General features: G+C 44.5%; 1 protein-coding gene and 1 long non-coding RNA gene across 2 annotated transcripts in view; one reads left to right on the forward strand and one right to left on the reverse strand.

Moving 5' to 3' along the window:
• Positions 1–26,056, reverse strand: part of IL1RAPL1 (interleukin 1 receptor accessory protein like 1) — a 1,351,669-nt gene that overhangs the window by 1,073,616 nt on the left and 251,997 nt on the right. The gene's annotated exons all lie outside the window — the stretch shown is intronic.
• Positions 18,651–26,056, forward strand: part of LOC149874462 (uncharacterized) — a 48,212-nt gene continuing 40,806 nt past the window's right edge. The window contains exon 1 of the long non-coding RNA XR_016439948.1: positions 18,651–18,706. This is a non-coding gene — a long non-coding RNA (uncharacterized LOC149874462). The remainder of the gene's footprint in view (positions 18,707–26,056) is intronic.

The raw sequence follows: 26,056 nt of genomic DNA on the forward strand, positions 1-26,056 counted from the left end.
ATTTTTGAGATCAGATATGGTAGTGCAATTGCAGAAAGGTAGATGTGTCAGTCTTAATGTGAAGTTAGGCAGAAAGCAAGGTAAATTTGGCAGATTATAGTTAAACTATAAAGTACTACCAGGTCCTACAATAAACTGCAGTAGATTCTTAGAGTTTGAAGTTAGAAAGGAGTACAAATTAATATGTTTGAGGTTATATAAAAGAACAAACAAGATAGGTCACAGGATATTCCTGAATTAATTTATTTCTGTTTGAACCTGCATTAGATTAAAAGTAAAATTAAAACAGGGCATGTCTACACATGGAATTAATGCACAGGAAGCTTACTGTGTAGTAAAATACTGTGCAGCAAGCTTTCCCTGGGACCACATTGACATGTGCACCCATTGGGAGCAAATTTGTTCCTGAGCGGAGCAATTCATGGCAGGGCAGGGCAGGGCAGGTACTACAGTCCTGCTCTGCTCCAATATGGTGGGCAGGGGAAGCTCTAGGCTTCCCCAGGTGCCAGCCACAGACTGGCAGGGGGCCCTAGGGACAGGCCTGGGCTCCAAGGGGTGGGGGAGAGCCATCCCACTTCTGAACAGCTGCCTCCCATCCCAGGCAGCTGTCTACTGCCCAATCCCCTCTCTGAGATCAGAGCCAGAGCTGGGACATTGTCCCCTTCCCTAGCAGAAATCAGCTGCCAGGGCCTGGTTCTGATTAGAGCCAGGCCCTGGTAGCTAAATGCTGCCAAGGAAGGCATCAGTGTCCCAGCCCTGGCTACAATCCTCTGACTGGAGTTGGGGCTGAGAAGCAAGCAGCTGCCCAGGGGAGGGGACAGTTTTCCCACCCCCTGCTGCCTGGGCTGACCAGAAGCAATTTGTTCCCAGTTAGGCTTGGAACCATGCACTATTGCACATTAGCAAATGTGTAGTAAATCTACTACCTGTATTTACAGGTAGTAGAAAACCATAGTAGTTTCATAGTTTCTAGGGTTGGAAGGGACCTGAGTAGATCATCTAGTCCGACCCCCCACAATGGCAGAAAATAACACTGGGGTCAAACGACCCCAGCAAGATGTTCATCCAACCTCCTCTTAAAAACCCCCAGGGTAGGAGCCAGCACCACTTCTCTTGGAAGTTGGTTCCAGACCCTAGCCGCCCTGACTGTGAAGTAGCGCTTCCTGATATCCAGCCTAAACCTGCCCTCTGCCAGCTTGTGAGCGTTATTCCTGGTCACTCCTGGCAGGGCACGGGGGAATAGTGATTCCCCCAATGCCTGCTGATCCCACCTGACTAATTTATAACAAGCCACTAGATGCCCCCTCAGCCTTCTCTTTTGGAGGCTGAACAGGTTCAGGTCCCGCAGCCTGTCCTCATAGGGCCTGCCCTGTTGTCCCCTGATCATACGAGTGGCCCTCCTCTGGACCCTCTCCATGCTGTCGACATCCCTCTTGAAGTGCGGCGCCCAGAACTGGACGCAGTACGCCAGCTGCGGCCTGACCAGTGCTGCATAGAGGGGGAGGATCACCTTCTTGGACCTGCTCGAGATGCATCTGTGGATGCATGACAAGGTGCGGCTGGCCTTCCTGACTGCCTCCCCACACTGCTGGCCCATGTTCATCTTGGAGTCAATTATTACTCCAAGATCCTTTTCCGCCTCCGTGCTGACAAGAGGGGAGTTCCCCAACCTGTATGTATGGTGCCGGTTGTTCCTCCCCAGGTGCATCACCTTGCACTTGTCTGTGTTGAAGCCCATCCAATTCACATCCGCCCACCCTTGTAGCCTGTCTAAGTCTGATTGAAGCCTGATGCTTCCTTCTAGTGTGCCAACATCCCCCCACATCTTAGTGTCATCAGCAAATTTGAACAGGGTGCTTTTTACCCCCTCATCCAAATCACTGATGAAGATGTTGAACAGTGCGGGTGCAAGGACCGAGCCCTGCGGAACCACACTGCCCACGTTCTTCCAGGTTGAGAAGGACCCATCCACTACCACACTCTGAGTGCGCCCCTCCAGCCAGTTGGCGACCCAATTGACTGTGTGGGCATCGACACCACAGTCCCCCAGTTTCTTAATGAGAACAGGGTGAGAGACAGTGTCGAATGCCTTCTGGACGTCCAGGAAGACTATATCCACTGCTAACCCTGCATCTAATGATCTGCTAATCTGATCATAGAAGGCCACCAGGTTGGTCTGACAGGACCTGCCACTGATGAACCTGTGTTAGTTGCCCCTAAGCATGCAGTCCCCTGCTGGCCCCTCATGGAGGTGTGCCAGCATAATTTTCTCAAACAGCTTGCCTAGGATCAAGGTAAGACTAACTGGCCTATAGTTTCCTGGGTCCTTCCTCCCCTTTTTGAAGATGGGAACCACGTTGGCCCTCTTCCAGTCCTCTGGGACCACACCAGAGCACCACGAGTGCTCATAAAGCCGTGCCGGGGTCCTGCAATGACCTCAACCAATTCCTTTAGGAATCTAGGGCGGAGATCAACCAGGCCGGCTGACTTGAACACATCCAGCCCCTCCAGAAGCCCTCTAACTAGTTTCACGCTAACCTTTGGCCCAGGTGTGCCTCCCCTGGGGCCCGAGGGGGGCCCAGCAGGGAGGTGGTTGTTCAGGTTCCTACTTAGGAAGACAGAGGCAAAGAAATCGTTAAACATGTTAGCTTTGCCGTCTGGTGTGACGACCAAATTTCCCAACGCGTCCTGCAAGGGCCCCACGTTACCCAGGACCTTCTTTTTGCCCCCTATGTATTTAAAAAAGGATTTCTTATTGTCCTTAATCTGAGAAGCTAGTCCTAATTCCATCTTTGCCTTGACCTTCCTAACTGCCCCTCTACAACCCCGAGTGACTGCAGAATAGTCATCCCTGGTGATGACCCCTTCTTTCCATTGGGTATATGCCTCCTTTTTAGCAAGGAGACATTCCCGGATGCTTTTGGTGAGCCATGGAGGCTTGTGTGCTCTCCTGCTCCCTTTGATCCTCATTGGGATTACCTTCCTTTGGACTTGGAGGATTGCTTCCTTAAGGAGCAACCACTCGCCTTGAACATCTGGCTCCCCTCCCCCTCTGGGACCTCAGCGCTTCCCCAACTATCCTCCTTAGCTCGTTGAAGTTTGCCCTCCTAAAGCCTAGGGCTGCTGCCTTACTGCATGCCTTTGCCATCATATATTAGCCTATTTTAATGTGCAGTAGTTGCTGTGCATGATTACACAGCAACACTTTATTGTGCAATAGACAGTCTACTGTGCAGTAAAGTATCTTGTGTAGATGCACCCACTGTTCTCTTTAAAAAGATTCAATACATGCTGGTGTTCAACCTTCTCGGCCCACTGGCTGGATGACTGGCCCAGGTCCAGTCTGTGGGCCAGATCCTGTGTTGGGACAGTCTGGGAGCCTGATCTAGTGCACTGTCAGTTCACAGTAATAATCCACATGCTGGCCTAGACCAGCACACTGGACCCAACTGCATGTGCCACCCCAACATCACACATTGTCCTATCTTGTGCATCAGATCCAGCTGCATGCCAATTTGACACTGCACATTGACCCAATTCTGCATAGGCTAGCATGTTCTAGTGCAGCAGTTATCAAATTTTTGTACTAGAATCCTTTTGTAAACATTGATGGCCAGTCCTAACCTAGTGTCCCTCACTGCTGACCTGCTGCCCCCAACCCCCAAGTGTGTGGGGTGGGGGGTGGTATGTGTGGAGGATAGGGGTCTCCAAGCAGGCCCAAACACCCCATTGCAGGCTGGAACTCTGCCAGCCTGCAAGGGAAAAGCCATGGTTTGCCACATTTTTTTCCTTTAAAAGAGAACCCATTTTTTAAGTTTGCTGATCCTTTTTTAAAGTTTGTTCATGACCCTTTCATATATTCTTGGACACTTTGGGGTCAAGACGCACAGGTTGAGAAACATTGATCTAGTGTACAGGACCACATCATCCAACCCACAGGACTCCCGACAATCTGGAAATTTGGAAGCTGTGGAGCTACAATTAATTCTACCCCTGCTCCCATGCAGCCAAATTTTCAAAACTATGGGGAGATCCACAGGCCAGATAACATGGCTATACAAGCCAGATCTGGCCCATCAGCTAGAGGTTGAGCACTACTGCAATACAAACATTACTAAGTTACTCCAAGGGAGGAGAAATACTCTGATGTGTTTGCACTCAAAAATTGTGTACATTATCTCTAATTGAAATTTCTTTAGCTGCAACTTCCAAATATAATGGAACTTCACTGCCCCTGATTGTTACTAGTACATTAAGGATACATTAGGATATTAATCAATGTCTGAATATATTAGAAAGAATGATCCTTCTAAGTGTTTCACTTCATAAATTCATTTAGTATTCACTGCAACAAAAGTAGTCAAAAGAGATTTGTTGGGTAGTACTATGAATGTCTTATGCACTTTCAGAAGAACTCTGTTTTAATCCAGTATTATTATATCATTAAAACAAGGTGTCATAGAACACTGAAATAAAGATTTATGATCAAGACATTTAATGTAAGCAAGTGATGTGCTGTATTATCAGTAAAAATTATGCCATTTCAAAATTACTTCCAAATTGATTAATCTATGGCAACATTTCCAGTAGGAAATAAACATCAGTGAACAGGTCTGGAGCTGAAATTTATTTCTTAACTATTTCTCTTCTTCCTAACATAGCTGACACACTATAAAATTTGGATTCAGAAGTATAGATCCCTTAAATATGTATGTTTAGAGGCTTGTCCTTGACATTTCTGCTACTTTATTTTGGATTGCTAAACATCTGTTACTTTTTATTTGATTGAGAACGAATATGTGCTTGAAAAACAGCAGTTGTTTTCATATCATCGGCACTTCAGGATGGTTCAAACATCAATCAGAGATTTAACTAAATCTTCTGCCCTGAAGAATTCAGGAGGTACCATGGGTAAGAATAGAACTGCCCTCTATCTGCTATTTTTGTAAAGCGCTGATGAATGATTCTGATGCACTGTTTGCCAGATTGCTTCTTAACTAGAGTTATTTAAAAGACTTCAAATGAGGTCATAGCTTCTAAAAGGAAATAATCCCTTATTTCAGTGTAGTCTATTGCAAGTTTTTATAAATGGACCTGATAGTAACAAAATTTTATCTTAACTACCTGCATTTACACTTCCATTTCTTAAGGTTTAAGAAGTTTAAGTTTCAATAAGCTACTATCCTAGGATAGCAGAAATACCTCAAGAAAACAAGATTATTTCAAATATTCACATACCTTAAAATAAATGGCTAAGATTTAAATGTCCTAGTACTACTCTAATATTAATCTAAACAGAGTCAGAAGCTTAAATAACAAACAGATGGCTTATCACTTTTCATATGTATATTTGATTTAGGCTTCTAAATGAAAAGGCATGTGTGTGTGCAGACACACAAAGAGCAAAATGCCTGTATACAAAAAATGAGCATAGCACTTTAAATGGAAGTTCTTATTCTTCTTCAAAATGAGCTTTCATAGCCCTAAAGATTCTCTTTCATAGACTGTTTTTTACCCTCTAACTATTGAGCAGTATAATAAACCAAAGAAAGGTTTGCTTTTAATATTTAGCCATGTACTGCACCAAGCTCAGAGGTAGGCTGAGAAAATCCTAATTCTAATACTGGAATATCTTTCAGTACAATCTACATGACTTTAGAGGATTTAAATTGTCACAGTAACAAAAACAGAGTGGTTTCCCTACCCTTGGAAAGAATATACATCAGGCAGTAATCATAAAACTTGCTAATAATATGGAACCTTGCTTTTGTGGGAATACAGTTTGTCAGATCATTGTAAAACATCTCCTCCCTTGTTTTGCTTCTTGTTCTGTGGGACTGGAGATTGGTGGTTTCCAATTCTGTCTCAGCATATAGAAAACTGGTTTCTAAAGGGCACAGAGACACGTGATAGACCAGTTTAAATGTGTTTTACACCTGAAGTGACCTGATGTACAAGCCTGTTAAAGTATTTTAAAATCACTTGGAAGTGTACCTGGAAAATCAGGTATTCGTCTGAACTGATTCACAGTACATACATCGTATCAGTATTATGTGTATACATCAAATATTCTGTGACATGGTTCTGGCCAGTCCTCCAAGTATCCCACACTGCATTTTTTTTAAACCCCCGTCCCTTCCCTCTTCCTTGCTGGAACCAGCCAGAACACCACTATCCCTTTTTTTGGCACTCCCCTTTGTTGGTGCTTTTCACAATGAGCTCTGTTACATAACTTACTCAATACAAGCTCTCTCTAACAAGTGTCGGGGAATAAAGGCCCCAAGGTCATGGTGGGCCAAGGGTTCGTATATGGAACAGACGGGATTAGCGGCGAGGAGTCTGAGTGGTACACGGAATCGCGCGGTTTCAAAAATAGTTGAATTTTATTTACTTACACTTCTGTAGCGTAGGTAGGAAGTTTGCTTCAGTTACAGTGCTACCAAAACAAACAACAGAGGGGTCTGTTGGCCCACGGGGTTCCCAAGTGAGCCCTTGCCTTACCCCGAAGGATAGGTGTGGCTTCCCACTCACTAGTCCCAGGGCTGGTCAACAGCTCATTAAGGGATACGAACAACAAAACTGTAACATGTTATGATGCCAGTCCAAAGTGGAATCAATGCCGGAGTTGATGGAGAACGATGCCGAGGTCAGTGCCGGGTACGATGAAGTAAAGCCGTGATCTCAGTAAGTCGGGTTGATCGAAATCGTGGTCAGGGTCGGTGCCAGAATCAGTCCGGTAGCCAAAAGATCAAGACAGGAAACGAAGAGGAATCGAATAGCCAAAATCGCAGCAAGGAAGAGACCAGTGGGCTAGAAGCCCTCCTTAGGAGTAGCCCCTGCAGCCGCAGCCCTTGCTCTAAGGATCGTTCTCTCCCTGTGAGACAGTCCCTAGCCTCTGCTCACAGGTCAAGCACAGTCTCTACTCCAAAACACACACACACCACCTCACCACCCCCCGGGGGTGGGGAGGGTTCACAAGCCTTTTATATGAATTTAGTGGCCAATCAGGCTGCTCGCTTCATAGAAATTTCTAGTCCAATTACATCATGCAGTCAGTGAACTGAGCATGTGCGTTAGATCAGATTACCTTATGCTCTGAGTAAACTGAGCATGTGTGTTATGGCAGTCTTGATTGACAAGCCTTGGGGTTGAGCAGGGGGCACATGCTGGGCACGTAGTGGAATTTTCCGCTTGCTAGGTTTGTCTGCGCATGTTCAGATCTAACTCTCTGTGTTATCAGCATACATACAAAATTTTGCTCTGACAACAAGCAGCTGAGTTTTCACTCCCTACTTGACTCTCCTTATGCCCCGGTCAGCTCCTGGGAAGCCAAGTGTGATTCTAAGAACTCTTCTTGCTTGGTCACTGAAAGTCAGGCAAGCACACCCCAGTTTTGTCAACTGCAGGCTATGGAAGTTTATTGAACTTGTATGTTATAAATTCACTATGGTTTTAGAGTTCATGCAGTGTCATGAAGATTTTTTTTGTGTTTGTTGTATTGATGTACCATTTATGGTCTTGTTGGAAAGCCAATGTTATACCATATCCAATTATCTTTTTATCACTGTATAGAATATGTTATGCTGTCCATCTGTATCTTTAGGATTTTGATCAAGGTTTGGCCAAAAAAACCTTCACACTTCACACAGCAGGCAAAACTGATAAGTAACTTTTGATATTTGATACTAGGGCAAGGACAACTGCCACAGCAGGTTCCATGGTGGGCCAGGAACCAAATTATTGTCTGCTCATAATGGGAAAATCAACTATGCAATAGTGAAGTCTTAAGAGAAATATGACCCAACAGGTCCAAGGAATACCAGGTGTCCTAGGGAGATAAATTTCTAAAGGATTTCATGACTCATGAGCAATTAGAATAATGATGATGAGGACAGGGAGGTATTTTAGAGTCTATCTGTGACAGAATCATGGTCTTTGAATCCCAGGCTTCAGAGGTTCAAGATCCCCAGCAGTCAGGACTAACAGAATCAAGAGGAAGGCTGAATTCTGGTGATACTAGCAGGATTCTCAGGAGGGCTAATGTGTTGCCACGTAAGAGGGTAAGAAATTTTACTTCTCTTCTTTCTTTGAACTTATGGGCAGTTTTGCTTGTATTATTGCATGGAAAGAGCGATCTCTGGGTGAGCGACATTCCAGGCTTATAATTTTTACAGAAAGGGGGATCTAAAATTTCTTTCACAACCTAAATGGGAGGCTACTTTGAGATGGCAGAGATTCCTCTGCTGCATTTGTGAGGTCCAGTATAAGGGCAGTGGTGCTGAGGTTTGTGGAGATAAGGAATTATCCCAAGGAAAACCTTAAGCTGTTCCTTGAGACAAGTGACAGAACAGAAGAGAGAAACTAAGGCATCTGGGTCCACTCTGCAGGTGGGTTTGTGACATCATGTTTTAGGGAGAGAGAAAAGCAGAAAAGTAAAAACACTCACAGCCACAGGTCAACTGCCCCCTTGCTCCTCTGGATCATCCAAAGCATGGATGAAAACCTTACCCTTAACTTGCCAACTGCAACCTCCCAACCTAATGCTCACTTCCACCCCCTGGCATCAGAACCACATACACATACACAGTTGTGAACCTTGCTTCAGTACCTGGTGCCTTGGCATACTTCATTTTCTTAACAACCCAAAGAACTGAAATAAAGGTAATGGCTTTCACCATTTAAGTGCAGTCCACAGACTTATGAACTGAATGTGTATAGGTGATTTCTCTGCCTTCATAGAGCTAAAAGTATTAAGAGTAGTCAAGTTGGAAACATTGGGAAAGGGGATCCTAAAGATACTGCAAAATTACAATTTCACTTCAGATGTTGGACTTAAGGCATCTTCAAAGCATGGTTAGTGGGCTAAAAAGTTGAGGGGAAAAGAACAGATTTAAAAAGTGTTTTGAGGAGAAGTACTCAAGTACTATTTAAATGAGATACTGAAAAAAATATAAGATTCAAACCCTTCCCATCTGGCTTCAGCTCCACGACAGCCCTGACTGTCCTGGGCATGGGGAGCCAGGAGCAATCTGCCTCAGCTGGAGCCGCAGCTCACTGGGAAGGGCCTGGCCCCCACAGCCCAGCCTGGGCTGGCCCTCCATCTCTGCTCAGCACCACCTACAGGCCAGCTCAGCTCAGCCACAAAGCCCCAGCCCAGCAGCTCTGCATCCCCAGACTTAGCAGCAGCCCCAACCCTGGGCAAATAGCAGGGCCATGCCAGCCAGCTCTGGCTGGGCCCTTCACTGCCCAAGCATGAGCAGGGAGGAAAGTGGCTGTTGCTGAAGGGAAGGGAGGGCTGCTCTAGTACCCCCTAGCTTCTAGCCTGAGCCACTGCAGCCATGTGCCTGCATTTCCAAAATCAAAAGTAAATGTCTATTCACCTGCATATTGGTTCAAAGTTTGCAGGTTAGACTAAGACTGCAAAGATTGAAACTATTAAGGCTCTGGCTTTTTGAATGTTTGTCCCTAGTGTAGAAGCCTAAGAAGCAAACACACCCATTCTGTTGAACTCAATTGAAACAATTAATGCCAACTTGATGTAATTTATTTGAGTGTGAGTACAATTTTTATTTCAAATTAAAGTGAAAAACATTTTTATTTTTTAAAGCTTATAATAGAATTGTCTGCTCATTTAAACAAAAAAACAAAGGGGAACCTTCTTCAGAAACAGTTTAGATTCAGTGGATTAATTAAAAAAAATTAGTATTAATACTACTTGTACTGCAGATCAATAGCATAATTAAGGTGGGGATGACTAAGGCAGCACCCTCAGGTGCTGATGTGGTGGAGTGTGGATATGGAAAAATAATAGCTGGTTCTGAAGCTACACCACCATACCAGCAGCCAGAAGTTGCCACTATCCCCCTACATTGCTTCTGCCATGCCTAAGTGTTTTTTGAGTATTGATGATAGTCACACAAGTGAGGTACAACACTTAGAACGCACTTTACTAGCACAACTCTATTAGCGCAACTCCTATGGAATCTGGTGTGCTGGTGCACATGGCAAGACAGATAGCTTAGACAGCAGCCAATGAGCACCATGTGGATATTTTGATATCAGGGGATTTGCTCATTTGGGCACAAATATAAAGCGACCTCACCACCTATATGCTGATAAAAATTATCACAATATCAGGCTTCTTAAGGAAAATCTGTTTAGGTTTTAAGGGGATTTATTTCTTATTTGTTGGATTATTTTCCCCCAAAAGCAAGAAAGAGAGGGAGAGAGAGAGGCACTACTTATCTCATTTACAAGATTGTACATAGGCAACTTCAGACTTAAGCATTTCATTACAAATGACATAAACATCACTCACAATTGCAAAAATATTGTTACAATCTGAAAGCATTCTGCTTGAAACCATTAATCAATAATGATGCCCTTGGTTCATCTGAATGAGTATTCCATGAAGAAGTTTCAGCATAAGCAAATGAACCCTGACTAGATGATGCATTAAGCCTTGATGCATTCAAGAGAAAAATAGCACATGATCTGAATCAATAATTTATAGAGTACAATGAATATGGAGAAATGAAAGAAAGAGACTGAAATAGGAAGCATGAATATATCCCCTCAGAAATGGTTTTAGTGAACTCTGACTAAAGAATATGCTTAATTATTATTATTTGCACTGAGATTAAAACACTCTGGCTCTAAGAGGACTATTGTGTTAGAGGTTATAATAATATATTTCCTGACACTGCAAAGACAAAGTCACAGCGGGCTGTTTTGGTTTTTTTTAAGGCTCTCTTCTCTGCCTTAGATTGAGAAAGCAAAATTAAAGGGGAATTGAGAGAGGACACTCTTTAAAAAGGTATATATATCCTGTTGCTCTGATATGAATCTCCTTTCACAGCCAGATCATCACAAATGAAATAATTATGGAGGATTTATTGGTGTAGGAATTGTTCCTAAATCACTTTGAGGGAATTTCCTTTTGGATAAAGGAGTAGTCAGATCTGGAAGCAGGTGGGCCTCAAAATATACGCTATAATTAGGCCTTCACAATATATGCTCATAAGACAAGGAGGAATCCTTGTTCATGGCGACATTCCTGGTGGTGTTATTTTTAGGAATGATATAGCAATAAGACTAGCCTGGGATGATCCCCTCTTTCTATTTCCCCACAGAATTGCAGTTTGGGGAAGTCTCAACAATGGGACACAAATGTGTCTCTTTTCCCTTGCTAGTGAATTTTGTTTGCATACATTTAAAAAGATATCAGAGGCCCACCCAAGAATAAGAGCTTCCTGGATATAGGTGATCAGTTATTCAGATCAGAGGCATAGCCAGGCATCTGCACAAGAGGCAGCCATGTGACATACAAGGCAGTGCTGACTGTCTTGATGCTAATCACAGTGGTAAGATCAGCTGTTCCTGCAGCTGCAGCTGTTTATGTGCCATTCCAAAAGCTGGTGCTCGGGGCAGCTGCCCCATTCTTCCTGCCTCAGTTACGCTACTGATTCAAATGTATACAAGATGTAAATTAAGCTCAGATTTGAGAGTCAGATTCCAATAAGGGGACAGAGACATTTTTTATTCATCTAATTTCCAGATGGAAGCTAATAGGCCAGGTGAGTTGTTATTAGCTGGGCCTTGATGGTAAGGAAATTCTGCAGTGGTATTTCGTGTTACGACTGCCTGATTCCCGCTCCTGGACTTCTAAGCAATAACTATGAAATGTGGTTACTGTGCCTATTAGTTTAACTAACTGGGTATTTTGAAAGGAGATTAAAGGAAATCCAGAACTTTCCCCAGTGCTAAACATCAACTTATCTCAAATGGTGGATCTGGGGCTATGGCAGAGAGCTGTCTGGCCCCCATAGCTCACAAGGCCAGAAGATCCGAGCAAGAGGTAAAGAAGGTAAACTATTATATTGAATATCTGATAATAGTAAACACTTCTCTCACTTCGGAGCAAATAGGAAGAATTTATTTTCTAGAAAACTGACTGGGAATTTGGGGCAGGCAGCAAAACTAAATGCTAGCTCAACCTGCTGGCAGATGTCCCCTACACATACTTTGCAGGAGATTTCAGCTTCCAGGGGCCAAAAAAGAAAGTGACCTTACTGGAAGATAATCCCAAAGAAAGCTGGATTGGACTCCAAATGTCTGGTATAACAAGGAACTAATCCGTTTCTCACAGCCCCCGACAGAATCCCATACGAGAGAATAAGATGGGTCCCACCCCAAGTCGTAGTACCATCACCAGGATCACAAGTTTGGCAACATAAGACTATTCTTCACAAGAGAGGACGGAACTGTGATCTTTTCTGTCTGGTCATTGCCTTACATGTTCCCAGGTGAGGTAAGTTAATGAAGATGTAACCTAATAAAATCACAGCCTTGTACTTGTGCCTCCTCTGATTGTACAGGAGGAAGAGCCACCCTGTAACTCAAACAATTTAGTATCTCTTTTGTTATCTTACACAACTGCATTATATTTGGTTCTCATGAGCTACTTGCAACTTAATTACACATGATTCAAGCAAAATATTACCCCAAATCCTAGGACCTCTTTATCAACACAGATACAGTAAAGAAACCTTATCAATTCTATACACAGGTAAAGATTAAAATCCGTAGATATAGGGTTAGTACATAACATAAGGACTCATTATCTCACAGAAGATATGGCATTCTGGCTAACAGAGCAGAAGTTAGAAAACAAGACTAAAACTGCACATTTCCATCTGACTGGAGTTTTGGAGAGAGTGGAAATAGGAAACTAGGTGTATTTCACTATTTAGCAGAAGTAATTTTTTGCCCCATTGGCTCAGTATATTTTATTTCAGAGTTTTCAGCTAAAGAAGATGTGATATAAATTCCTCTTTCACTTTGGTTTTTCTTACCTTAGAATCAGGACTTTTTCATTTCAGTTTTTATACCTAAATATTTTTTGGCTTATTGTTAGCAATGGGTAATTTAACGATATCTTTCCCATTATTTCAGTGCATAACCTAAAAACATTCAGCCCTATGTGATAACCCATTAAACATTAACTTTTCTTGATCATAAATTCATTCCTATATTTTTTGAGAATCTTATTGGCCAGATCTTTAATTCAACTCCATTCTCATCAACAGAAATTATATCGATTCACATCAATTCAGAATGCATTCCATTTTTTTAAAAAAAAGCAGATTTGGTTTTATAAATTTTAACCAAGTATATAATTCTAACAGAAAAAAGGGGAAAAATACTAAGTAGCTGCTTTTTCTAGTGTAGCAGGACATTTGAGACTAATGAGAAAGTATACATACTAGTATGTTTTTCTCTTGGGGGTCAACATTTGTATGTTTTGTTTTATGTTTCTAAACAGTAACTAATTCCACTTAGAGACAAGAGTACTGAAGGACTAATGCAAAACAAAATGCATTGATGAAACTTTGGCTACTGAACCAACCTTTCAACTAAATTGTGGTGTGTTGAATGATAGTCCCATTTTAGAAGTCCAGCTTTTCTGTGAAAAGTTTTTTAGCAAAAAAACTAAACTAATCACCTTCAAGGAACTATTCTTTTAACCAGTTTCTTCTGTTTCTCACATTCTTCTTACTTCAAAGAGATTTTCTAAATGATCTAGCTGATTCACTCTGAAGTAAATCTTTCCATTTTCCAAAGAAAAAAAAATTCTGTGCATTCTGTTATGAAGAGAATCTCTATTATGGCCTCAAGAGAAGTAATAATTTATGAAGATGTTTCTGTAGACCACAAGGCTTTGATAAAACTTTTGCAAAAAAGAAATAAGTGGCTATCATTTCAAAGATAGCAAAAATATTATCACGCCTTTGTTTAAAGAAAAAAACTTCAACAAAAATATAATACTCATCAGGAAACATAGTGATGTTTTAAGACTAGATTGCAACCCCATAAGAGCAATTGAGAAGGTATATTTTTTCAGTACTACACAAAACCTAAGGCCAGTTGGGCATCAAAGTGGACTAAGGCACTTAAAATACAATTCCATTCCATCCTGCTTGAGGCCCTGGAAAACCATTAAAGCTTCTATTGTTGTAACACACTGTCCACTGCCCTTGAGGGTGAGTCACAAAACAGCAGCAAGGAGGCAGACCACATTTTGCATTAATATTTCTTAAGGACTAGCAGGGTGGGAAAGAATTAAACTGTAAAGTCAACTTATGCGTCCAGTAAACTGAAACAGAATCTAGTCCCTAGTATCCTATATTTTCTTTCCTATGTTCTCCTATTTTTATATCTTTTTCTGTACTGTGGGAGAATCTATACCTAACTCCACTGCATCAAACACTGACTATGTGTCTTCACTTTCCAAGTCCTTCACAGTATACCTTCAATGTACATATATCATCTCTCAAATGTCATTGGAAGGTCCGCTCCCACTTCCATGCTAGAGAAATGCCAGCCTTCAGTACCCCTTATGCTTTCTAACAAGTACCTTTGTGATTTTTCCCATGCTGTCCCTCACATGTGGAAGGAGATCCATAAGCAGTTGAAAAGCTATTTTGCTGTATTTCTTAAGAACTTTCCTGAATACTCTTCTTTAATGTGACATTTGCAAAAGAAGCTTAACAACTACTAATAGTTATCCACTGCTTATCATTCTGACCAGTATTGGCCTACTGTTTGTTTTTTTTAATGCAGTTCCTCTACATCTTGTCTTCTATTTGTAAATCCCTGAGGGCAGCAGATCCATTTTTTGCCCTGTGTCTGTATAGCACTGAACACAGTGGGTTCCTGGCCCACGTTTAGAGCTCATGCACACTACTGCCATATAAAACAAAATAATACTGGTCCCTCTTAACTGGGGAGTGGGAGTCCATTTTGCTAGGAATCTTAAGCACAAGGACAAGATCCTATTCTATTTATTAGGTATCTAAATAGAACTTGGGTTTTAAGGGCCATCCAGATTCTATTTCACTTAGCAGGCATGGAAGTTTATTTAGGCAGGTAAATGTAATTTTATTTCACCGTTCCTAAGTCCCTTTAATCTATCAATGCATCTACTTTTGGAATAATTACTACCTATCTCTTACAAAAGAGTCACAAAAAAGACAGTGAAGAGGACACCCAGTTTTTGTATCATGCTGGGACTCAAGCAGGGTGAAACAGAATTGCATATTATGCCTGTGCAAAGCGCTAGTATTCGCTTTGTATTTGGATTCGGTTGATTTGGTGGACAATGATTCGATTCAGTGATTTGACTCACTGTCCTGAACTGATTCAGCCAAATCTGATTTGGAGATTCAGTCACAGCTGAATCAGCTGAATCTCCAAATCACACAGGCCCAACCCCTGCCTGCTTTCACTGGCTGCCCTGCCTGCCGCAGCTCCTGACTCTTTGAAAAAAAAAAAGCCTACACTTGCCGGCTCCTGACAGGCAGGGGGAGTGATCCATGCTACATGGGGGGGCTCTGCCATGAGCCCCCCAACCCCCATCTTCTCTCCCAGCCCCCACATGGTTGCCCCACCTGCCACAACTCCAAGCCCTTAAAAAAACCCTCAAAAAACCCTGGATTCCCCAACTCCTGCTCAGCTGGAGGGGGGTGGGGACTGGTGCAATCCCTGCTGCCCGCCACTGCCCCACCCTGCATGGTGGGGCTCTTCCACGAGTCCCCTGATGCCCCAAAGCTACTGCAGGAGCTGGTGAGTTTGGCGGGGGGAGTTGTTTATTTTAAGGGCCTGGGAGCTGGAGTGGGCAGGGCAGCCATAGGGGCCTGAGAGAGCAGGCAGGGTCAAGGGACTCATGGCAGAGTCCCCTCCCACAGCATGGGGCAGTGGGGATTGCCCCCCCTGCCTGGCAGCACCCGATGAGTAGGAGCTTTTTTTAAAACAACGGGGAGCTGGGGCTGGGAGGGGCAGCCATTGTGGGGGGGCACTGGGAGACCAGGCGGGGATCGGAGAGCACTCGGGGGGGCTGGGGATCAGGCAGGGGGTGGGGCCTGGAAGGGGTCTCCCCATGGTCCCCTCTTCCCTTCCTCTACCCCCTACTTCCCCCTACTTACCAGCATGGAGTCTCAGTCCAGCTCCCTGCTGCAGCCAGTGGGGACTGCCTGAATCACTGAAGCTCTCTGAATCTTTTCTGAATTGATTCAGAGAGCTTTGAATTAATTCAGACCTTTTACTTGGTCCCCTGATTCAATTTGGATTCAGAGATTCAGCCACCCAGTTGGTCTGAATCTCCTCCAAATCGAATCAGCACCCAAAGCTTCGCACAGCCCTATTGCATATACACACCCAGATCCATTTATGTCCAGTTGGCAAAATGGAATCTGTCCCTAACTTCCAAAGTACAATGCTATATTAGTTTTACTTTTATGGCTAAGACTGTTTTGTTACAACAGTAACAGTTCTCCAGAGACTTGAGTGGAAAGGAATAGGAATATGACAATCTAATCTTACAATATTATTTACAATCTTAGTAGATGGTAAAACACAACATATAGATACAAGCAGTTGAAGATGGAATGGGATAGATCCACTTTCTATATACAATCCCATTTACCAGATTATTGCCTCAGGTGTCTTAAATGTAATCAAGTCATTTAAAAAAAAGAAAAATGGGATGGAAAAATAGCTACTAAATGGCCGGAGCCCAATTTTTGTGAAACTACCTATTTATTCTATATATACTTATATCTATAGTCTGTATAGACAAACATAAATAAAACTTGTATATAGATAAACAACTATGGCTACAGATGGACAAGCAGAAACATAAACTGCTGTTCCTTCACTAGGGTAACAGCTTTTCTACAAACTGAGACTGAACAGAGGAATTCTGTTTTGACTAGACAGTTCAGTACATATTAAACCAGTTCATTTAGGGGCCAGCCTGCCATTCTTATTCGCACTGAACAGCACCTTTCTCCTTGAGTGGTCTCATTAAGTCAAATAGGGTGACTTGTGAAATAAAATGTGTGAGTAGGAATGCCAAAATCAGCTTCTTGTGGGGGAGGGGGGAAAGTACAGTTCATGTTCTTCTGATGTTTCTATTGAACTGTCAGACAAAAGAGAACTCCCTGGTTCAACTTGTGGAAAAAATGTTAAGCCAACTGAACGAACAGCAATAAATCAACTTACCCATATTCTGCTGACAGGCTGACCAATATATTTATCTGCTTAGAGTTAACAAGTATTATGCTACTCATATGACAAATTATTATATATTGATAAAAGAAATCTGTATCTACTTCTCAGTCAGCTTGTACAGATGTGTCCACATACACCTTAACATCTCTTGGATAAAAGAAAAAATTGGAATGAGCATGGTTCAAACACTTAAGTCCTTTCAAAAGATAATTACAGTTGCTGTCTTTTATGTTATCAAGCATGCTCCAATGACTGATTTAAAATGAGCAGTGGGTTTTGTTTTTGATGTAAAATCTTTCTGCCTTCTCATTGGATAGATACTGCATACAAGCTCTACATGCATTGATATCTAAAGATCTTTTGCTGGTTATCAAATGAAACAAAAATGAAACATGAAATTTCATGAAATACAATAAGGACAAATACAAACTATAGTCCTTAGGATGGAAAATCCCATGCACCAGTATAGAGGACCTGGAGGTTACAGTAGATAAGAAGCCTAATATGAGCCAACAGTGTGCCCTTGTTGTCAAAAAGACTAATGGCATACTGACCTGCGTTAGTAGGAGCATTCTCAGCAGATCAAGGGAAATGATTCTTCCCCTCTATTCTGCACTTGTGAGGCCACATCTGGAATACTGTGTCCAGTTCCCCCCACTACTGAAAGGATATGAACAAACTGGAGAGGGTCCAGTGGAGGGTAGTGAAAATAATTAGGGGGCTGGGGAACATGACTTATGAGGAGAGGCTGAGGGATCTGGGCTTGTTTAGTCTGGAGTAGAGAAGACTGAAAGAAGTTTTAATATCAGCCTTCAACTACCTGAAGGGAGGTTTCAAAGAGGATGGAGCTAGACTGTTCTCAGTGGTGGCAGATGACAGAACAAGCAGCAATGGTTTCAAGATGCAGCAAGGGAAGTTTAAGTTAGATATTAGGGAAACTCTCTCACTAGGAGGGTAATAAAGCACTGGAACAGATTGCCTAGAGAGATTGTGGAAATGCTTTGACATCAGTAATACAGCTGTTTATATGGCACCTCTGACACACTGAAATGACACTTCAAATCCCATTTACTTTATTTCAGTTGGTATAAGTAGCAGAGGAAGCTAGATTTTGTTGAATCGGTCTCTCTTCCTCTTCCTTTAGATCAAATCAAGGGTTATCTGTTGATGTATTAACTTGTCTAAAAGTTAGTAATAATGTGAATTATTTTATTGATAAATGCTTATGAGGTGCTGTGATACTTTTGATATTATAAGGATGGGGAGGAGACTGTCACGGAGTCACAGAGGTGCTCCGTGATTGAGAGGGTGATTGGCAGAGCTGCCAATCACCCAGGCAGCCCAGGTGCCTGGTTGCCAGGGCAACCAGGTGGTCACATGGCCGGAAGAGGGCAGGGCCTGGCCTTTATAACCAGCTGAGGCCGGAGCTGGAAACACAGTTCCCTTCTGGCTGCTGCAGGAGCAGGAGCAGGAGCAGGAGCAGGAGCAGGAGCAGGAGCAGGAGCAGGAGCAGGAGCAGGAGCAGGAGCAGGAGCAGGAGCTCTGTGGCTGAGCTGAGTGGCCTGAGTTAGTGCTTGCAGCCTTACCCCACTAACAGGCCGTGATGATGCAGGGAACAAGATCACCCTGACTGCAGGTAGGACTGAGAGCCCAGGCAGGGCTTGGAGTTATTGTTGGGCATGTGGAGCCTCTGTTTATGTTGTAGCCAGATGGCTTGAGGTTATGTTGCAGTTTACACTGGAGGACCGGGTGAGGCTGTAGGGGAGCGAGGAGGCCTCAAGGGGAGCTTCCCCAACAGCTTGGGGGTTCCCAGTGCCCAGTTGGGGCATAGTGCCAGGGGCACCATTGTCGGTGCTGCAGGGCACCATATTGCGCCAGGGAGGCGCGGTGTGCGGGGTTACAGACCCCAGCCCATAAGGGCGGTGTTTAGCCCCGGAGCGGGGCAGAGACAGGGCGCAAGAGGCGCGGAGTCAGCCCCGAGAGGGCAAGGCCCCTGGAGCGGGGCAGAGACAGGGCGCAAGAGGCGCGGAGTCAGCCCTAGAGAGGGCAAAGCCCCGGAGTAGGGCAGAAACAGGGCGCAAGAGGCACAGAGTCAGCCCTAGAGAGGGCAAGGCCCCGGAGCAGGGCAGAGACAGGGCGCGGGGCACGTGGCGTGTCGGCCCCAGAGTGGGGAAGCCCAAAGGGGCGAAGCGCAGGGAGCGCGGTAGAGGCCCCTGAGGGGCGAGGCCCCAGAGAGGGGCTGAATAGGCAGGCCTAGCTAGCCACCCAAGGGTGCCGAGACTAGGGCGGCGATAGAGCTAAGGCTAGCGCGGCGAGAGCAGCCGAGCGAGCCGGCCCAAGGGCGCCGGGACTAGGGCGGCGAGAGCGAGCCGGCCCAAGGGCGCCGGGACTAGGGCGGCGAGAGCGAGCCGGCCCAAGGGCGCCGGGACTAGGGCGGCGGGAGACCCGAGATCCGGGCAGAGGGAGCGAGCCGGCCCAAGGGCGCCGGGAGACCCGAGATCCGGGCAGAGGGAGCGAGCCGGCCCAAGGGCGCCGGGACTAGGGCGGCGAGAGCGAGCCGGCCCAAGGCAGAGCCGGCGATTAGCCAGGCGCCGGCTAGAACCCGGCCCAGGGGGCGCCGGCAGTGAGCGGCGCCGGCGAGCCGACCCAGGAGGCGCCGGCAGTGAGCGGCGCCGGCGAGCCGACCCAGGAGGCGCCGGCAAGTAGCTGGGCGCCGGCGAGCCGACCCAGGAGGCGCCGGCAAGTAGCTGGGCGCCGGCGAGCCGACCCAGGAGGCGCCGGCAAGTAGCTGGGCGCCGGCGAGCCGACCCAGGAGGCGCCGGCAAGTAGCTGGGCGCCGGCGAGCCGACCCAGGAGGCGCCGGCAAGTAGCTGGGCGCCAGTGTGACAGGCCCAGGGCGCGGGGAACGGGCTAGGGATTGGGGCCCGACCCAAGGAGGCGCCAGGTGGGCGAAGAGCCCCCGGTGCCCGAGAGTGAGAACAAGGGCACCCGAGGGGCGAGGGACCATACAAGCGTCCCCCAGAACAGCTGCGAGGCTTGGGGCGTGCTGAGGGGGAGGCTTGGAGGCACGCATTGCCCTTAAGGCAGGACGCTTATCGAATCCCCAGTCTGGAATAGAGACGAACAATAAGACCGTCCATTAGGGAAACTGGCAGCCTCCACATTATATATTTAACCATCAAAGTCGTGGCGGGCGAGGTTCTGAGGGTGCTACGTCACCCTAACGTGACGGTAGGCGGCGCTAGGGAGCTCACGGCCGCCCCTAGCCGCCACTCCCTCACAAGACAAATAAATGGATTAATTGAATTGACACGAATCGTACCTCTCTTGGGCTGAAAAAATCAAGGTATTTTCCAACACTATAGAGATGTCCCAGATATTCTTGGAATATCAGACTGTAAAACAACATCATTTTTATATGAACAAGCTGTTTGTCCAAGAGTGCACACAGTACATCACTGATGTTAGTAACCCAATGCCCTTTTAGGCTGTGTCCACATGTGACGAGCTGGCTGGCAGTGACCTGGCCCAGGGGTTTTGAAAGGGCAAATGATGATTGCAGGGTTCGGGATTCCCTTTCCTCACCAATCTGGTAATGATTTGGCCAAGGAGTTTTGAAGGGGTAAAAGATGATTGGAGGACTTGGGATTCCCTTTCCACATCAATCAGGCTGCAGAGACTCACCACCCCCTTCCCCCCATATCCCACTTGGCCCCTTGGGTCACCCGGAGGGAAATAAAAGGGGCAGCATGGGCTGATTCAGGGGAGAGACCAGCAAGGGACAACAAGGAAGGAGTTTCACAGAGCTGGCAAGAGCTGAGCCAGTGGGGCAGGAGCAGTGCCCCAGAAGAGCCTGAAAGAGCAGGACCTGCAGGCAGCAGTGGGACCCTCAGCAGCGTGGCATGCGGCCGGCAGGAGAGGCTCCCCAGCTCCAGGAAGGATCTGAGCAGTGACCTCAGGGGTTCCCAGCTGTGCTTCTGGCTCCTCCAATCCAAGGCCAGGCAACTCAACGTGAGGCCGGGTTCCAGCAAGGTCAAGACCCCTAGCAGGCTAGAACCATACAACCAGTAGTAGCTGTGTGGCAGCACTCCTACCTACCATGTGGGTGACCTGGGTTCAAACCATGAGTGAGATGAATGAGATAACAAGAAGCAAATCTTGTTGCAGTGGAAAAAGGCCATTGTGTAGTCCCCCTCCAGGTACTCCATATTTCCTTGTCATTTTTGTGCCTTTTTATATTTCACCAACCCGTATTGTTTGTTCTGCTGTTTGTGTTTTATATTTTGTTAACCCTGTTTTTGTCAGTGATTGTAAGTGTCTAACCTTTGTTGAATCCTGCCCCCTCGGGGCACTGTAGTGTCCACTGTACCCTCTGATTTATGCCTGTTATGTTCCCAGTATTAAAAGGTATATGGAGTATTAAAAGGTATATGGTTAAGTCCCCATTGGTGATCTGGCTCTGCTCTATAAGGGAGGAGAGTCCCTACACCTCCCACAGCGCTTGTGCACCTGCTTTGATTCCTTCAACTGGAGACGGGGTACCTCTTGCAGTACCTCCCAGGTTACACACATAAGCATGGACATTTGTTTCCCTGGGAACAATAAGCAACAGCACACCTTGTATACTTCTGCTTGTCCCCAGGAAACACCTGTGTCACACGCTCTCTGGAGTACAGGAGGTTACCCCAAGTGGAGTAGGGGAGGCTGAGGCCAACAGCCTTACCTGGGGTCTGGGGGCCTCCTGGGGCTGCAGGAGCAGCAGTCCTTCTGCTTAGAACCTTGTTGGCAGCTGGAGTGTGGCTCTAGCCAGCCAGGCTCCAGTTTGGGTCTGCTGCACTATCCCAGTGTACACGGCCCTCCTTTGATCTCCTGAGGTCGCAACCCCCGCTAGTGCTGCTACTTTACAGTGTGGAGGACAGCCGAATGTGTAGTATGTGGCACTGCAGACATACCACATGGCTGCACATTTCTGGATATGGCCTTACTGTTTTTACAACCTACTTGACTCTTCTTTTTAAAATTTCATGTTGTTATCATTCAACTTTTACAGAACAGTGAGCACTGTCATTCTCTGAATTATAAAATGGGTATAATTTATATTAAATTTGTATAATGTAACATGAATTAATTACACATGGTGACAGAAAATTGAGACGAAAATGAAATAAAATATTTCATGTAGTACTAAGTGACCTTTTCCACCTAAAGTTTTCTGTAACTGACTATCACTGATTTGATGTTTGCCCTTTCTTTTTCATTCAGTGTTAGCACTACTAGTAGCAGATTGAGAACAAAGAGCAATTCATTTTAAAAATTCCATGCAATTGAAGTATGATCTTACTGGTAAATCAAAGAAAAATGTAAAATACATACAGTAGGTGGTTACTTGTTAGGACTTGGAAAAAAGTGAACTGAAGCAAGAATTCAAAAGCTCAGTCTTGCCTTCCAACACAGAAATGTGTAGAACAATGTAAATTTTACAGGTTTGTTTTACTAACCTAACAAGTCATGAAACAGAATCCTTAATAAAGAAACACCCTTTCTTTCCCAAAAAGTAGCTGTGCTGATTGTAAGAATGTGATAGTGGGGTGACACATAAATCTTCAAAACCTCAGCTTTCAAGAAATCCTTATTGCACTTTTTCAGCAAAGAAGGTAAAAAAAAATCTGATTATTTTAGTCTTTGTATTTTCAGTAGGGATGGAAACAGAACACAAGGGTGTGGAGAAGCAATAAGAATGTAATAACCCAACAACTAGAGTGAAGGACAAACCATTAAAAGACTCTAATCTTCTCAACTTTGAAAAACATAATATACATTAGGCCTGTGTGAAGCTTCAGTCGCTGATTTGATTCGGCCTGATTCAGTGGCTGAATCTCTGAATCTGAATTGAATCAGGAGACCCTTTAATCTCTCCAAATAGAATCAGAACCCTCCAAATCAATTTTGAGAGATTCAGAAAGATTCAATGATTTGGACATAGACACAGCTTTAAATGTTTTTTCAATATTTCTCAAGGTACCAGGCAGCTCGTGAATGCTGAGATGGGGGGGCGCATGGAGCATCCCACAGGAGTACGGGGGAGTCCCCAGTGCACTCAGAAGCAGACCTGGAAGTGGACCAGAAGCACTTCTGGTGCACTTCTGGGTCCACCAGGGAGCATGCCAGGGAGGTACCCCCATATCCACCAGCTCAATGACTGGTGCCTCGTGGGTAGAAAAAACATTTAAAGCTGTGTTTATGGCTGAATTGCTGAATCAGTATCGAATCTCCAGATTTGGCCAAATCGAATCAATGACAGTGACCAAAATCAACAAATCAAATCACTGTCCCCAATTCAGGCCAAATACACATTGAATATGACCTGTTTTGCACACCCCTAATATACATCAGCCAACAAATTTCAGCAGATGTGCAGTTTGCAGTGCTTCAAAGCAGTCTCATAAACCTCAAACTGCATGCAATGTACATGCACTTGTTCATCTCACTGCTGATGTGCAGCATAGCAGCTTTTTTTTTCTATACTACAAGATTCCAGTGTTAAAAAAAACACTGAAAAAAGCAGTGCAGTGCAGCACAGTGCATGCAGCAGCAGCATGCAGCACCAGAAAGGGAGCCTGGCCTGCCAGAGCCATGCTCTGGCTGCGAGCCAGGCTCCAAGTAGCTGGCTTGATGCCACTGCTGCCTTAGGAGGTCCCAAAAAGACCAGATAAGGTTGCAGGGATCAGAACAGGTGTTGGCCCCAGTCTCCCCTACTCCACCTGAGTCACTCTGCTACACACCAGAGTGCACTTGCAAAGGTGTGCCCAGGGACAAATAGCAGTGGCACAAATATGCACCACTGCTATTTGTTCCATGGGAAATGCATGCCCCTGCATGTCCACGTGCATCTGTACGCACTTCATGGGTACATCTACATATGCAAATAAAGCAATATAATCAATTCTGAAGCAGTTTGAGCCAGAGTAGACTGCTCCTGTGCACAGCATCTACATGTACACCCAGGAGAGCAGCAATTAGAGCTGGGGTAGAGCAGGCCCCTGGCTGGTGCAATTTATGCCCCTGGTCAGCGTCCCTGACCATACTATCCTATTAGTTTACTGCATCCTAATACCTATGGACTGTGATACTTTACTATGGAGTTAAATAGTCTACTCCACAGTAAAGCGCATGTGTAGATACATCCCAGGAGTAGAGAAGACACCAGCTGTATGGATAAAAACACTGAGGAAAGTTCTGGAAAAGGCCTGTATTGTATGGAATTCTGAACATTTAGGCAAGGAAGGTGACTGGACAGCCATGCAAAAAATAAAAGGACAAGCTAAATGAGTGAACTTCAAAGGAAGAGAAAGAATCAAGATTGGTGGTAGCCTCGTGATACCTGTAGTCCCTGCCTGACAATAAATGAAAATAAAGGGATATAAAGAAATTGTACATGAAATGGAAGTAGAGTTAGTGAAGAAGCCATTTTTCCACTGAATGTGGGTAATAATAATTCATGGTTTTCCTTTACTTCTTAGACAGGAAGAAATAAGCAAAGAAAAGGAATATTAAAAGTTCAGATGAGGAGAAATGAAATCATGCAAGAAGGAGGAAAAAAGTCAAGATAGAAGTGAAAACATATGAAAACATGGTGAAGAACAGTAGTGGATGAATGGAGATAGGTTACATGTTTTAATCATCTAGTGAAAATTTTGGAGAATTACAAACTTTTCCCTATCATGAATTGTGACAAAAAACCTAAATCTCAAATTTTCTTGAACCAAAGCTTTGAAAAAAATAGCAATGCTATCTAAGCCCATTGAAACGTGGCATTTTGAAAACATTTCATTTTAATTTATAAAGTAAATTTTGAAATAAAAATATCATTTTGAGCTAGGAAATATAATTTTTGTTTGGAAAACGTCAAATGTGGATACAGTTAAACAATTCTGAATACATCCTTTAAAAAAAGAGAAATGAATCAATACCTAGTACCAATACCAACTCAATACCATTGAAAAGCTGCAGTTTCAATACATTTTCTGATAATGTTTGTTCAAAACTTTCAAACTATTTCTAGGAGTAAGAACATTACACATGGTTCCAGAAAAGCTTTTCTATGGACTAATGCACCTGAAGGGGAATATAGCAGAGGAAACAATTTCCTATCCCATGAAAATTTAAGATTTCCTGTCACATTAGGGCAAAACAAAGGACTTCCATATTTTGAGAAAGTGACAGATTTCCCCTCTCAAAGATAATCAATAGCCCAGTGAGTGTCTCATCTGCCTTGTGAAGGCCCAGATTCACATCCTTGCTGTGCTTAATTCAGTTTGGAAACATTAAACAGCCTAAGATGGAATCTAAGTTACACTGTTTTCTGTAAGCAACGTAGTATAGACTAGTAGTGAACAAAACATACATTTGCCCTTTGGTGGTGGGGTGGGTGGCTGGTGGTGGGGAGGGAGGGCAACTGGTAAAAGTGTAATGTCTGCACCTGGCCCCACGGTCAACTGAGTGTCCAGACTATTTGGGGTGAGTCTTCCTGTCTTTGTCTGCTTTTTTTCCCACTAGAAATTCCATTTTTGTTGAATCTGGTATGGATGGTATCACAACATATTAGTTATCAGCAAATCAACATTTTGGACATCTTTACACATGCTCTGGGGGTGGGTGGAGTGCTTTAATTAGATCAGCTCTGAGAGCCACTCTAATTAAAGTGACCACAGTATCTTCTGTATTTAATATCCTATGCTTCAAAATGGTGGTGGGGGCGCTTTAACTAAAGCTTTTTCAATGAGCTTTAAAGTGCTTCCACCACCATTTTGAAGCATGGGGATGTTGAATACATGGGATGTGGAGGTTGTTGGAACTAGCTAATTAGCACACTCCAGTAGACTCGATTACTTGAGTTTGCTCCAACATGCTGTAATTACAGTGTGTCAGAGCTGCATCTCTGCACATCTACAGGCGCCCTTTGAGAGTAAATAAATAAATTGTTGCA

The sequence above is a fragment of the Crocodylus siamensis genome, chromosome 1, assembly GCF_052110815.1.
Source record: "Crocodylus siamensis isolate JL-2025a chromosome 1, ASM5211081v1, whole genome shotgun sequence".
Lineage (NCBI taxonomy): Eukaryota > Metazoa > Chordata > Crocodylia > Crocodylidae > Crocodylus > Crocodylus siamensis.